This window comes from Toxotes jaculatrix, chromosome 2 (genome assembly GCF_017976425.1).
Source record: "Toxotes jaculatrix isolate fToxJac2 chromosome 2, fToxJac2.pri, whole genome shotgun sequence".
NCBI lineage: Eukaryota > Metazoa > Chordata > Actinopteri > Toxotidae > Toxotes > Toxotes jaculatrix.
The window spans coordinates 1,956,790-1,969,206 of NC_054395.1; positions in this window are offsets into that span (position 1 = coordinate 1,956,790).

Below are 12,417 nucleotides of genomic sequence, written 5' to 3' on the forward strand. Positions count from 1 at the left end.
TCGTTCCCCATGCTGCTCTCCCACATACACACACTCAAACACGCACGCTCCCTTACTCTGTCTCTCAGGAAGCTCTCTGTCAGAGCACAGCCCATTTGCAACTGTGGTTGTCCTTGGCACCACACTAAACCTCAAAGATATAAGTCCCTCTGTCCCGTACATTATTCCCCATTGTTCCCCATATACAGATGACCATGCTCCTGTTGCTCCCCTTGTGACTCCCCAATATTTTACTCATCTGTGTATGCTCCTGTGAATGTGCTGTACTCATGTCATACTCACTCCTGTCATACCTGTTGCTAATTTTGAGGTAGTCTCAAAATTTTTTAAGAAAGCAAATGACAGAAATTCAGGTCCCATTGAAAATAAAATGCGTGTGAAGCGTATTTAAAATGGACAAGCAATGATACACGAGATAAGCAATGATCCCAAGAGAGACGAAGCCAGGAGCATACACAGATGAGTAAAAAATTGGGGAGTCACAAGGGGAGCAGGTGTGTGTGTAGGAGATAGTGGAGCTGTGTCTGTGTGTGAGGGATAGAGTTGGGAGGGGGTGAGTGAGATACAGAAGCAAACAGAGAATCAGGTCTAGGATAAGCAGAACATAAAACAGAACACAATAGGATTTGCACACTTAGAAAAAATATACAAACATATTGCACAAAATCTGACACTACAGTTGTTGTCACTCAGCTCAGACTTCAGAGCTGAGGCCAGAGAAGCACAGCTGATCTCTGACAAACTGCAGTAATTCAGTCTGAATAAAGAATAAATCATGTGGATAAAAATAATTTCTAATCCACTCATTCATTCATTTTCTACCACTTAAGCCTTTGTCATGGTCAGGACTAGGGGCGAGAAGCAGGGTACACCCTGGACTGGTTGCCAGTCAATCACAGGGCTGACACACAAAGACAGACAACCACACATGAACACACCCACACCTACGGGCAATTTATAGTAGCCAATTAACCTAACCCATGCATGTTGGTATTGTGGGAGGAAGCCGGAGTACCTGGAGAGAACCCATGCAGGCACAGGGAGAACATGTAAATTCCACAATTCAATTTTCAATTCAATTCAATTCAATTTTATTTATATAGCGCCTTCCACAATCAAAATTGTCTCAAAGCGCTTTACAGAGACCCAGAGCCTGACCCCAGAGCAAGCACTTAAGGCGACAGTGGCAAGGAAAACTCCCTTTTAACAGGAAGAAACCTTGAGCAGAACCTGGCTCAGATGGGGGACCCTCCTGCCGATGGCCGGGCTGGGTGAAAGGAGGAAAAGGAGGAAGATAGGACAGCTAGGAATGGAGGAGAGGGGGAGAAAGACCTGCAGCATAATACAGACAATGTGGGTCAGTATTTACATTACAGTTAGTGAACAGTTATTGGATAATGTGTGCTCAGCAGATTAGAATTATGAAACAGAGCACGGAGGCAAAAAGCTGTCATGACTGGTAATTATTTACATTACAGTTTGCAAAGAATATTAATCAAATATTTATCTGTAGCTGAACGGAACATTAAACATGTTAGAAATAGATCATTGTAAACAATAAACAGCAGCAAGTGGGTGGAGCCAGGACCATAGGACATGCAGCTCCGGAGCCAGAGGTACCTGCAGTAAGGTACAGAGAAAGAGAGACCAGAGAGAAACAAACACAGGACTACGGGACAGAGAGGACACAGAGTTAATGACATGTAATAAAGGCTAATAAATTTGAGAGTGGGTCTGAGGAGAGAAAGAGAAAGAAGAAGAAGTGCGCAGTAAATCATGGGATGTCCCCCAGCACCCTAGGCCTATAGCAGCATAACTAGGGGATGATTCAGTTGCCTGAGCCAGCCCTACTAAGGGCTATATCCTTAACTGTAACAGTGTCTATAGAGATAATTGTGACTAGCTGTAAGTTTAATAAATAACTAGGACTGTAACTACAACTAATTATAAGCTTTATCAAACAAGAAGGTTTTAAGCTTCGTTTTAAAATTAGAGAGGGTGTCTGCTTCCCGAACCCAAACTGACAGTTGGTTCCATAGGAGAGGGGCCTGATAGCTAAAGGCTCGGCCTCCCATTCTACTTTTAGAGATTTTGGGAACACAGAAGAGCCCAGACCACCCCCTAATCCAATCAGATATGTCCTAATCAATGAGCTTTCACTAACATGAGTAGAGGGACTTTGTCCTTCTCTTATTGTGGATCATCATAATGTCAGCCTTCTACACACATCATTCAAATGTCACCACAACATTCACACAACTATTCATGTCAACACAGATTTATAACATGCTGCTGAGCTCAGTCCAAGTCTGGAATTAGAAGATAAAGATCATATCAGATATGTTGGAGTAAAAACTGACTTTGATTCACCACTGAAATGGATCAAACTTCAAATATTCAGTCCTGATCCAGGAAAAATGTCTTGCTTGGTGATCACATGACCCAAACAGAAAAGAAAAGCTAGAAATAATTTACAATTTATAATGTCAGACAAGGATATAATGTAGATAAGTACAATAATTATTTTTAAGTTTCTTACTTAATTAGCAACAAATTATTATGAGTGTGATGCATATTTAAAAAAAACAAAAAGAAAAGAAGAAAAAGTAAAAGTGATGTAACTCTTTCATAGTGGCTGAGGGGTGCAAACCAAAATTACAAAATGCAAAACACTTTTACAAAGCTTGAAACAAATTTACAAGTATCGAAACAAATTTACATTTCAGAAAAAAAATTTACAAGACGCAAAACACTTTTATAAACGCAGAGACAAATTTACAAGTGGCAAAACGCTTTTACAAGTTCCAAAATCAACCTGAAAGGGAATGTACCAACTCGGGGGATGACCCGAAAGTGATAACAGGAGCAGCCAATTCAAGTTGTTGTTGTTGTGTTTGGAGTTCATGGTGACCCAAGATGGACAGCGATTGGGTGGTGTTTTGCCCATTTTGTGGCAAACACATGAAGCACTTAACGTGGTTTTGTTTTTCGTGTGGACGGTCCCTAGAGTTTTTAAATGGCAAAGACCAGACGGAAGGACCAAACGCACAGGGGACATCTCAACAGCTCGAAAATGCTAATCAAAGTAAGTGCAGCATAGCGCTCACTATCTTAAGTATGTGAATGAACGTGAATAGCACTATTGGTTAAGCTAACTTTCTATTTTGAAATGGAACTTTGTTAACTTCAGCAGAAAAACCTTGTCCATCATATAACCAGCTCCTTGAGTACAGAAGCTCCAAGTCAAAAGAGCATCAGTCTTTTAACTACGGGCCGAGAGGAAGATATCCGGCAAAAGAACGAAAACAGGTCCAGGTAGGTTGTACTGACTGTCTTAGCTTATCAATACTCGACTATCTGACTCGATATGATTCCGAAATGGATCTGTATCATGTCAGATTTATTGTACAGATTGAATTAAGTTAAAAAGAATTAATAATATCTTTGACACAGGCATCTATGTGTAGATTTTAGAGCACATAGCGTTCGAGGCAGGATTACAGCAGCTCTCATGCAACACGAGATGCTTTGCTAAAGCAACCGGGCACAACAATGTAACGATTTGGAGTGTAGCTAACACTAGAGTACAATAGATTGTAGTCATGTTTGGCACAGTATGTAACTGTGGTGGCACAAATTAAACCATGGAGGGACACCACATTCTCCATAATAAATGGGAAACACAGATGTATGTAAAATCTTTTCTATTATCTATGTTTAATACATGAAATTACCCAGATAGCAGAAGATTCCGGGGCTGATCCGCCCTCAAGTCAGCACCTCCGCTGGACACTCTCAGACATGCGCATAAGATACGGCCCGCCTACAGACAGCTCCCTGTCAACTAGTGGACCCGTTGCGGACCCTGAACGGATCTGGACAGCGAGCGTGCCTTTTCAGAGTCAGAAGTTATACGGACTGGCGGCATTGTACACCCAGTTGAGAACAGTAGTGCGTCGATTGTGCAATTTTGAGGACAGAAAACGGTAAGTAACCGTTGCTGTCAAAGTATTTTCTTTGTATTGTCACTAATTATTTTTTACCGATCATATAATGTAAATAGATATGTTTGCTGTGAAATTAGCGTTTGCGCGGGCCAGTTGAAATGTTACAGCACATTAGCATTAGCTTTTGTTGGTTCAAGGTAAATTTAGCAACACGTAGTTTAAAAGGGCTTCATGTTTTTCGGTAGATTTGTGGCTTATTTTGTTGTTCCATCTTGTTATTTTGCTGTTCAATCTAGCTTTGTGCCTGGAAGCATCCCGCAATCAAAATTAAGCTAACATTAACGGTATAAATTTCTGGCTAAACAAGCTATGTCGCTAGCAATTATAATTTGTGCCGTAGCATAATATATTACATTAACGTTTTATTATGTGGCAACAACTAATAAAACAAACTTTAACACGCCATGTTACATTAGTTACATGAATAATTATATTTGTAGGACGGGTTAACGAGCTTCCATTCACGTTCGTTTCGCCAGTCTGCTATTTATATTCCACACAATGCTAATTGCTAATGTTGAAACCATCGCTTGATTCTACATTACTTTTTAAGATGCATTGTTGTGTGTACATATAGGGCACTATACAGTCTTAAAAATCTCACTGCACATTTGGACAGCCCTACAAAACGATGAAGATACTATAGAGCAGTGGTTCTCAACTGGTGGGTCCCGACCCAAAAGTGGGTCACGGACCCGTTCTGAATGGGTCGCGAAAAGCTGGTGAAAAATCAGCGAAATAATGTGCAACTGTTGTTGGGCATGTCTTTTATTTTGAAAAATTTCTTATTTTGAAAGGCGCACGTCAGACAGTGCAGCCGCCTCGTTCGGTAACCATGGTAACTGGTCCCCAAATTTCCCCAAGGGACCTCCCAAAGGGATCAATAAAGTATATTCTGTTCTATTCTATTCTATTCTATCACACGATTACGGTTGTTGCAATGAGACAAGATGGCAAAGCGAAAATATGATCTTATCTCTTTTGATATTTTTTATTTATCTTTTGTCCATGCAGTCATAGTTAAATGTCTCATTTTGTAATATCTGCATGCATTTTTGATAATTTTACTCACTTTTTTTTACCATGCTTTTGTCATGTTCCACTTTAGTTTCTCATTAATGTTGCCTGAATGCTGTGAAAATCCCTTGTTTTGTGGGGCTTTATTGTGTGCAATTTGATATTTGATATTTACCCAGGTTTGTCCTTGCTGTTGCATGGTCCTCAAGTTCGTCTTAATGTGTTCTGAATGCATGGATGCATATAAGTCAAATTTCTCATTGTTGTGGTTTAATTAATGTTGCACTCTGCTGAATAAGATGATAATGTTAAAGGAAGTGATTTTTCAAAGGCTTTTTTTTAGAAAATTAATTTGCTTGGTTTGAATTCTATGAGAGTGGGTCGCGACTTAATGACCACAGGAAAATGTGGGTCCCAGAGTGAGACCAGTTGAGAACCACTGCTATAGAGGGCCATACACAGTGAGTTGGAGGTGAATTTGGGCACCTCCATACAAGTAATCAGGTAATTAATAAATAAGAATTCTGTGTACTTTTGCAGATTTTGCTGGAAGTCAGTTTTGTTTGATGTTGCCAATTTCTTCTAATTTTCCTGCCACCTGAGAAAAGTAAGTTTAACTTGATTAAAAGAGTGTCCTATACTGAAAATGATAATCTAATCCAAATAATTAGAATCTAAAAACCTAGCTTCATTGGATTTATTTCCATCATCAAAGAATATTAAATAAAGATGTGAGATGTGAATTTTAATGGTTTGATATTGAATCTTTTTTTAAATTTTTGTTTACAGCTAACCACAATTATAAAAGATAACCAAATGTTAGAAGTCAACAAATATCAGCATGTATTGAATGTACATGTTATGTATTAGCATATATTGGATATATTTGTGTGTGTTGAAAACTCTCAAGTATTTACTTGTCACTATGGAATGTTGCAATCTTTGTGTTATTTTTCTGCAATATTTTTTTTAGATAAAATGAATAGGAAGTCTGCACCTGTCTCCAGCGCAACTTTAAGACGGAGGACCCGTGTAGATTTAGAGAAACGACTAAAACAAATTAGGGATGACTGCTCAAATGTGACAGACTTTCAGATGACAGCAGGGCTTGGAGATGAGTTTTTTGAAGAAAGCTTAAATTGTACTGACAGTCAAAGTTCTTCAGACATTACAACTGCAGCTGTCTTTAGTGATGAGGAAAGGGACATTGAAGTAGATACAGACTTGTTGGAAGGCTTTGTGCCTGGTGGCTGTGAGGGACACAATCAGACATCTGATTCTGATTGCTCTGACGATGAACACAGTGAGACATTTTCACTCTCTGACAGCATTTCCAACTGGGCCATACACTTTGGCATTTCTTTGGTTGCTTTGACAGCACTATTGGGCATACTTCGCACTTGTCATCCTAATCTTCCAAAAGATGCTAGGACCCTCCTTAGGACTAAGACAAAATATTCAATTCAGGAAAGGGCTGGGGGACAGTACCACTATTTTGGTATTCTTCCATCACTTAAAAACACGCTGTGTAAATGGGTACACACACTGGCAGACAATTTAACTTTAAAGTTACAAATAAACATAGATGGACTTCCTTTGTTCAAGAGCTCTAGTCTGCAACTGTGGCCCATCCTTGGTCTGCTCCTGAGTGTTCCAATGAAAGAACCAGTAGTGATAGGTTTGTTCTGTGGACCAAAGAAACCCAGCTCAGCCAAAGATTTCCTTCAAGATTTTGTTACTGAGTTACAACAGCTTGAACAAGGTTTTGATTTTGAAGGCAAGAAATTAACGCTTAAGCTGGACACTGTTATCTGTGACACACCAGCAAGGGCCTTTGTCAAACACACAAAGGCCCACAATGCCTACCATGGTTGTGACAAATGTATGCAACCTGGTAAATACATAAACAGGCACATGACATTCCCATGTACAGACTATGCTCGAAGGACAGATGAATCATTTGAAAATATGGTTGATGAAAGTCATCATCAGGAGGGGCCGCATTCTTTTCAAGGCAGCAGTGTTGGCATGGTTTCACAGTTCCCATTAGATTATATGCATTTAGTTTGTTTAGGCGTTGTTAGGCGAATATTACACATCTGGCTCAGGGGTCCTCTAAATTTTAGAATACCTGCAATCATAGTTGAAAGAATGTCTGCAAAACTGCTGGAGATGCGTTCTCACGTTGCTGTGGAGTTTGCTCGAAAACCCAGATCCCTGAGGGAATTAGACCGTTGGAAGGCCACTGAATTTAGGCAGTTTTTGCTTTATACAGGACCTGTAATGTTAGGCGCCTATTTAGATGTAAATATGTACAACAATTTCATGCTACTCTTCTCTGGTATTGCTATTTTAATAAGTCCTACACTATCTTGCCATACACAGTATGCTCACACTTCGATCTTTTGTTTGTCATTTTGGTGAAATATATGGGAACGATCAGATTGATTATAATGTACATTCTTTGGTCCATCTGGCAGGTGAAGTGCAACAGCATGGTTGCCTTGACTCATTTTCAGCCTTTCCCTATGAAAGTTATCTGCACAAGCTAAAAAAATTAGTCAGAAAACCGGACTTTCCCCTTGCCCAAATTATCCGTCGAATGTCAGAGATGAGGATGACTGATGCTCCTTTTAAACTTACCTCTTTAAAAAAGCAACACTATGTTGGGCCAGTTGTAAGTGGATTTTTAGTGAAAGCTCAGTATGGTGAAATGGCCTGTGAAAAATGGACAGTTAAGCTTTCAACAGGGGACAATGTTTTTGTTATTGGAAAGGACATTTGTCGCATACATAACATTATGGAATGCAGTGATGGAGTGCATGTAGTATACAAGGAGTTTTCAGAGAAGTCTTTGTTCTTTACTTACCCTTTTAACTCTGATTACCTGAACATATATACAATTTCACAGACATCAGACATACTGAAATGTGTTAAAGTTTCACAGCTTGGTCAAAAATGTGTTGTTTTGCCCCATAGAGATGGTTTTGTAGCCATACCCCTATTTCATACCATTTAGGGCTGTCTCATGTTTGCAAAGAGTTGCTGGGTAGTGCAAAATTGAGCAATACAAATTGTGGTCCATCTTATTTCTTCTGACAAGCTTACATGCATATTCATTTAGTAGTCAAGCCTTTACTCTTTTTTTGAAATGGTAATTAAGGGATACGTGATGAAACAATTTAAACCTGTTGTTGTATTGTTGTTTCCCAGCGGGAATGATGGTAGTGTTCATGGTAGTATTAGTTAAAGTTCTTGGTTGCACACTTGTTTTGACTGATGATATGTGTTATGTGATGGTGATCGCAGACTGTGACAAAGACTGACACTGACTTTCCTCAGTTAAAGATGTTCCATTTAGTGGAGTTCCAAGAAAACAAAACAGTGGCGGTGGTGCCAAAAAGCTGGTGCAGTGATGGTGTCACATATTGGCCAAACTACAAAAATGATGAAAGAGTTGAGAGAGCAGTGAAAAACATGGAGGAACCTGGACCTGAGTGGAAAACTTATGATGTTAGAGTTGTTAAATCATGTGGTATGCCAAGTTTTCTATTTAGAAAGTTTTATGTAAAAAAAAACATTACAAACTTTATACTGTCGTCTATAATTCTGTTCTGTTTTCTAGTGTTAACTATGTGTTAAAAGTTTTGACATTTAATTTTTAGATGACTACCTTGAGGCAAGACATCTACTGAGAAAATCACTGACCTGCAACACATCAGATCTGCATCAGATCTGATCTGATGAAGAAGAGGAGGATGTCCGACCAAAAAGAAGGCCAAAGCCTGTGTTAGTATATACATACATTTTTCTGTTATCCATATGAACTCTCAACTGATGTGTCTGAAAAGTCTCATTTAATATGGTATGACAAACTTGACAACTTAACACACAACTAGCTGTCTTTACTGCTGTCTGTCAGGAGCACATTCAGCAGTAGAGACTACCGAAGAGCACCACAGAACGCCACAGGAGGTCCTTCCTGCCTGTGGCCATCAGACTGTACAACATGGGAGGAGAGATGGAAGAACAAATAATGAACATACACTGTTTTACATTTAGCTCCCTGATCATCACCACCTTATATTACAGCTAAACAATATATACATTGTGTATAGGCATTCGCTGACTGCTAACTGTTACTTTTATTTTTTTATATTTTATTTATAATCTGTCGTCTGTAGACTATAGTATATATTTTAACATGTGACCTGTAACCTCTGGCAAAAGAGTTTCCCTCCGGGATTAGTAAAGTTTTACCTTGTCTTATCTCTTTTTATTCTTTTTATGTTAACAGCTGAATGTTTATGTTTCTGATCCACTTCCTAGACATTTCTTTGGAGATTCAGATGAGGAGAGTGAGGAGGATTGTCCACCAAAAAAGAGAGCCAATAGGGATCCAGTCCAACCATCACTACAACCCCCAGCTCCTTATATCCCACTGCCACCTTGCCATGTGCCAGGCAGCATGGTTGCCCCTCCACCACCCGCTCCACCTGCTCCTTTTCAGCAGAAGGAATACAGAAAACAAGTGGAGAACCAAAGCCCTTCTACTAGCCTGAACTACAGACCTGCATGGAGAGGGGGAAGATCTGGAGCTGACACAACTGCCTGCACTGGTGAGCAAGGCTACAGTTGCTTATGACAATAACATTTGAACTTTCAGTCATTTAAATACTAGTTGTTGAATTGAATTCAAGTGAATATAAAGAGGGTTGGCTGTTGTAATTGAGTGTTATTGTTGCCATGTATCACCACTGCCTGAATCATATTTTTTGTAGGAAATGAATATTAACATTAACTGTAAAGAATTACAACATTGCAACAGTTCTATTAGTTGCAATGGACTGTACGTACAATAAAATAGTATATATGTTACACGTAATTGACAACTGGCAATCAAGATTGCTTTGTATCAAACAGTAAAATAATTGTCCAGAGTATACTGAATTTATTTTTGTATCTATGTTTGCTTTCTTTTGTAACAGCTGCAGAAGTCCAGATCATTGGCTTATTAGAGTACATAAAACACCAACAAGAACAATTAATTGCAAAGGTCAACTATCTCACCAGCAAGATGAATCTGCTAGGCCAAGAAATAGAAGCATCTCATCCTGTGCAGTTTCCACTGGGAACAATGGAGGAAGTGGAGGATTTTGAGGACTTGATAAAGGACCCTGGCAATTCTCAGTTGAAGCAGAGTTTGGTGAGTCTTTTTTTAGAACAGAATTATTTTTTCCTGCTACATTTTAGCTCAATTCAGAGGCTTGAAGCAAGGCATCTGGACTTGTAGAGTTTTCTTGAAGACGTTTCGCTGCTCCTCCAAGCAGCTTCATCAAAAAGAAATCAGAGCTCTTCTCTCCACTCAGGCAGAGGTCCAGCAAGTGACAGACCACTACGTATTTTCAGAAGGGACATTTTACAAGCAGAAGCACGGCTATGCCATGGGCTCACCTGTGTCCACAACTGTTGCCAACCTTTACATGGAAGAAGTGGCGAGAAGAGCCCTGATTTCTTTTTCTGGGTAACAGAGCACAAATCATACCCACTAGCGCAGAGGGAAAGAAGAAGGAACAACAGCACATCAGCAAATCTCTGCAAACATGTGGCACATTTTAGACAGAGGACAGGTGGTATGAAAGAGGAGTCAAGGAAGCATCTATGTTAAGTTGGAAAAGCCTTCCATTCGCAGAGGTGGTGGACTTAGACATCAACATACAATGCGGTAGTGATGGGTTGATGACACCTTATGGGGTGTGTGGCACCTGTGTTTACCTGTGTTGGTCGTTCAAGGGCGACAACTGCTGGACTTAGTAAATCATTGGAGGCAACATGGAGAAAGACTGTGCCACAAGACTGACCCAGTTTTATTAAAAATAATTGGAATACACACACTTCTCTTTCATTCAGTGTGTGTGTGTGTGTGTATATATGTATATAAGTGTGTGTGTGTGTAATATGTGGCATAGTACTTTCTTTCTTTCTTTTTTATTTTTTATTTACTATGTTTATTATATTTAAACGCATGTTCTGTTATGGGACTTGCCAGTCTAAGTCTTCTGTTTTTGCACCAACAACACCATGGCCACCACCACACCAATTCCTTGTATGTGTAACATACCTGGCAATAAAGTTTTCTGATTCTGATAAAAATCTGTAAATTATAAGATATTGACTGTATTTCTCTTGTTAAAATTTAGATATCCTCCCTGGCGACCATCGGGGGCCACGACACAAAGCGCGTCACTTGGAACATTCTTGCAAAGATATTCCAAGATGATGTGGCAAGGCAAATAAATTGGAAGGGCTTGAACACCAAAAAACCTTTCAGCAAAATGTCTACTAAGACACTGCTCCTGCGTAAGTTAACCAGCATATTGAGAGGTGTTTCTCATCTAGCTATTGTTAAAAATGTAGATTCGCCTGTCTAAAAATGGTTTTATTGTGACTACAGATGCGGTGAGAAAAAATGCAGTCTCACGTGCTGCCACGGATGAGGAAATTTTTAAACATGCCATCCACTGGTTCAACCTGGCAGCAGACAGGGGGAGTGCAAGGAAGCGACCCACTGTTACCGCTCCCCAAGAATAGATTCATGTTTTGTGCTTGTTTTTTGCATTTTGCATTTTGTGCATTTTGATATGAACAAATAGAATATTAATGAAATAAAAATACAATAATCCTTTATGGTTGCTTTTTATTTTCCCAGTATTGCACACATGATTTATTCAGTGCATTTATAGTCAACTTTTATATAGCTAGAATTTGATGGATACAGACTGGCTAAATTTTATTTTATTATAGACAGATACAGATACATTTATTAGATACGTCGGTTGCTAGTTTTTATAAAGATCTGGCCCAAAGGAGTACCATCATGAACCGGGTCCAAAACGGATCCGGGGCGGAGGAGCGACTTAATGAGCGGGTCCAAAACGGATCCGGGGCGGATAAGGTGGTGAATGAGCGGGTACGGAATGGGTCTGCACCAGGTCCGCTCTGGATCCGTAATGCTTATCCGTTCCGGATCCGTTGCGGTGTGCAAGTGGACTCCAACAAACATTGGATTGATGGTGGTTTAAGAACTCTTAGAGGAAACACACTCCCGTTATTTGTAGACCCAGAGGTAGCAGCACCTGATGTACTGAAACAAGCTGTCCAGAAAATGAGAACATTTAACAAGGACATGCAAGAAGGACCGTATGTCCTTTTGTATCCAGACTGCTCAGAGGTGGTCCGTGTCTGGGTCAGAAAGGCCATTCAGATTGGCTGAATATAAAAAGGAACTAGACAATTTCCCTTTGGGAAATCGCGAGAGTGGTGCATTGCACTGCTAGTAATGTTGTGTGCTTCGCAAAACCCAGTATTGACACTATTGTGTGTGTGTGTGTGT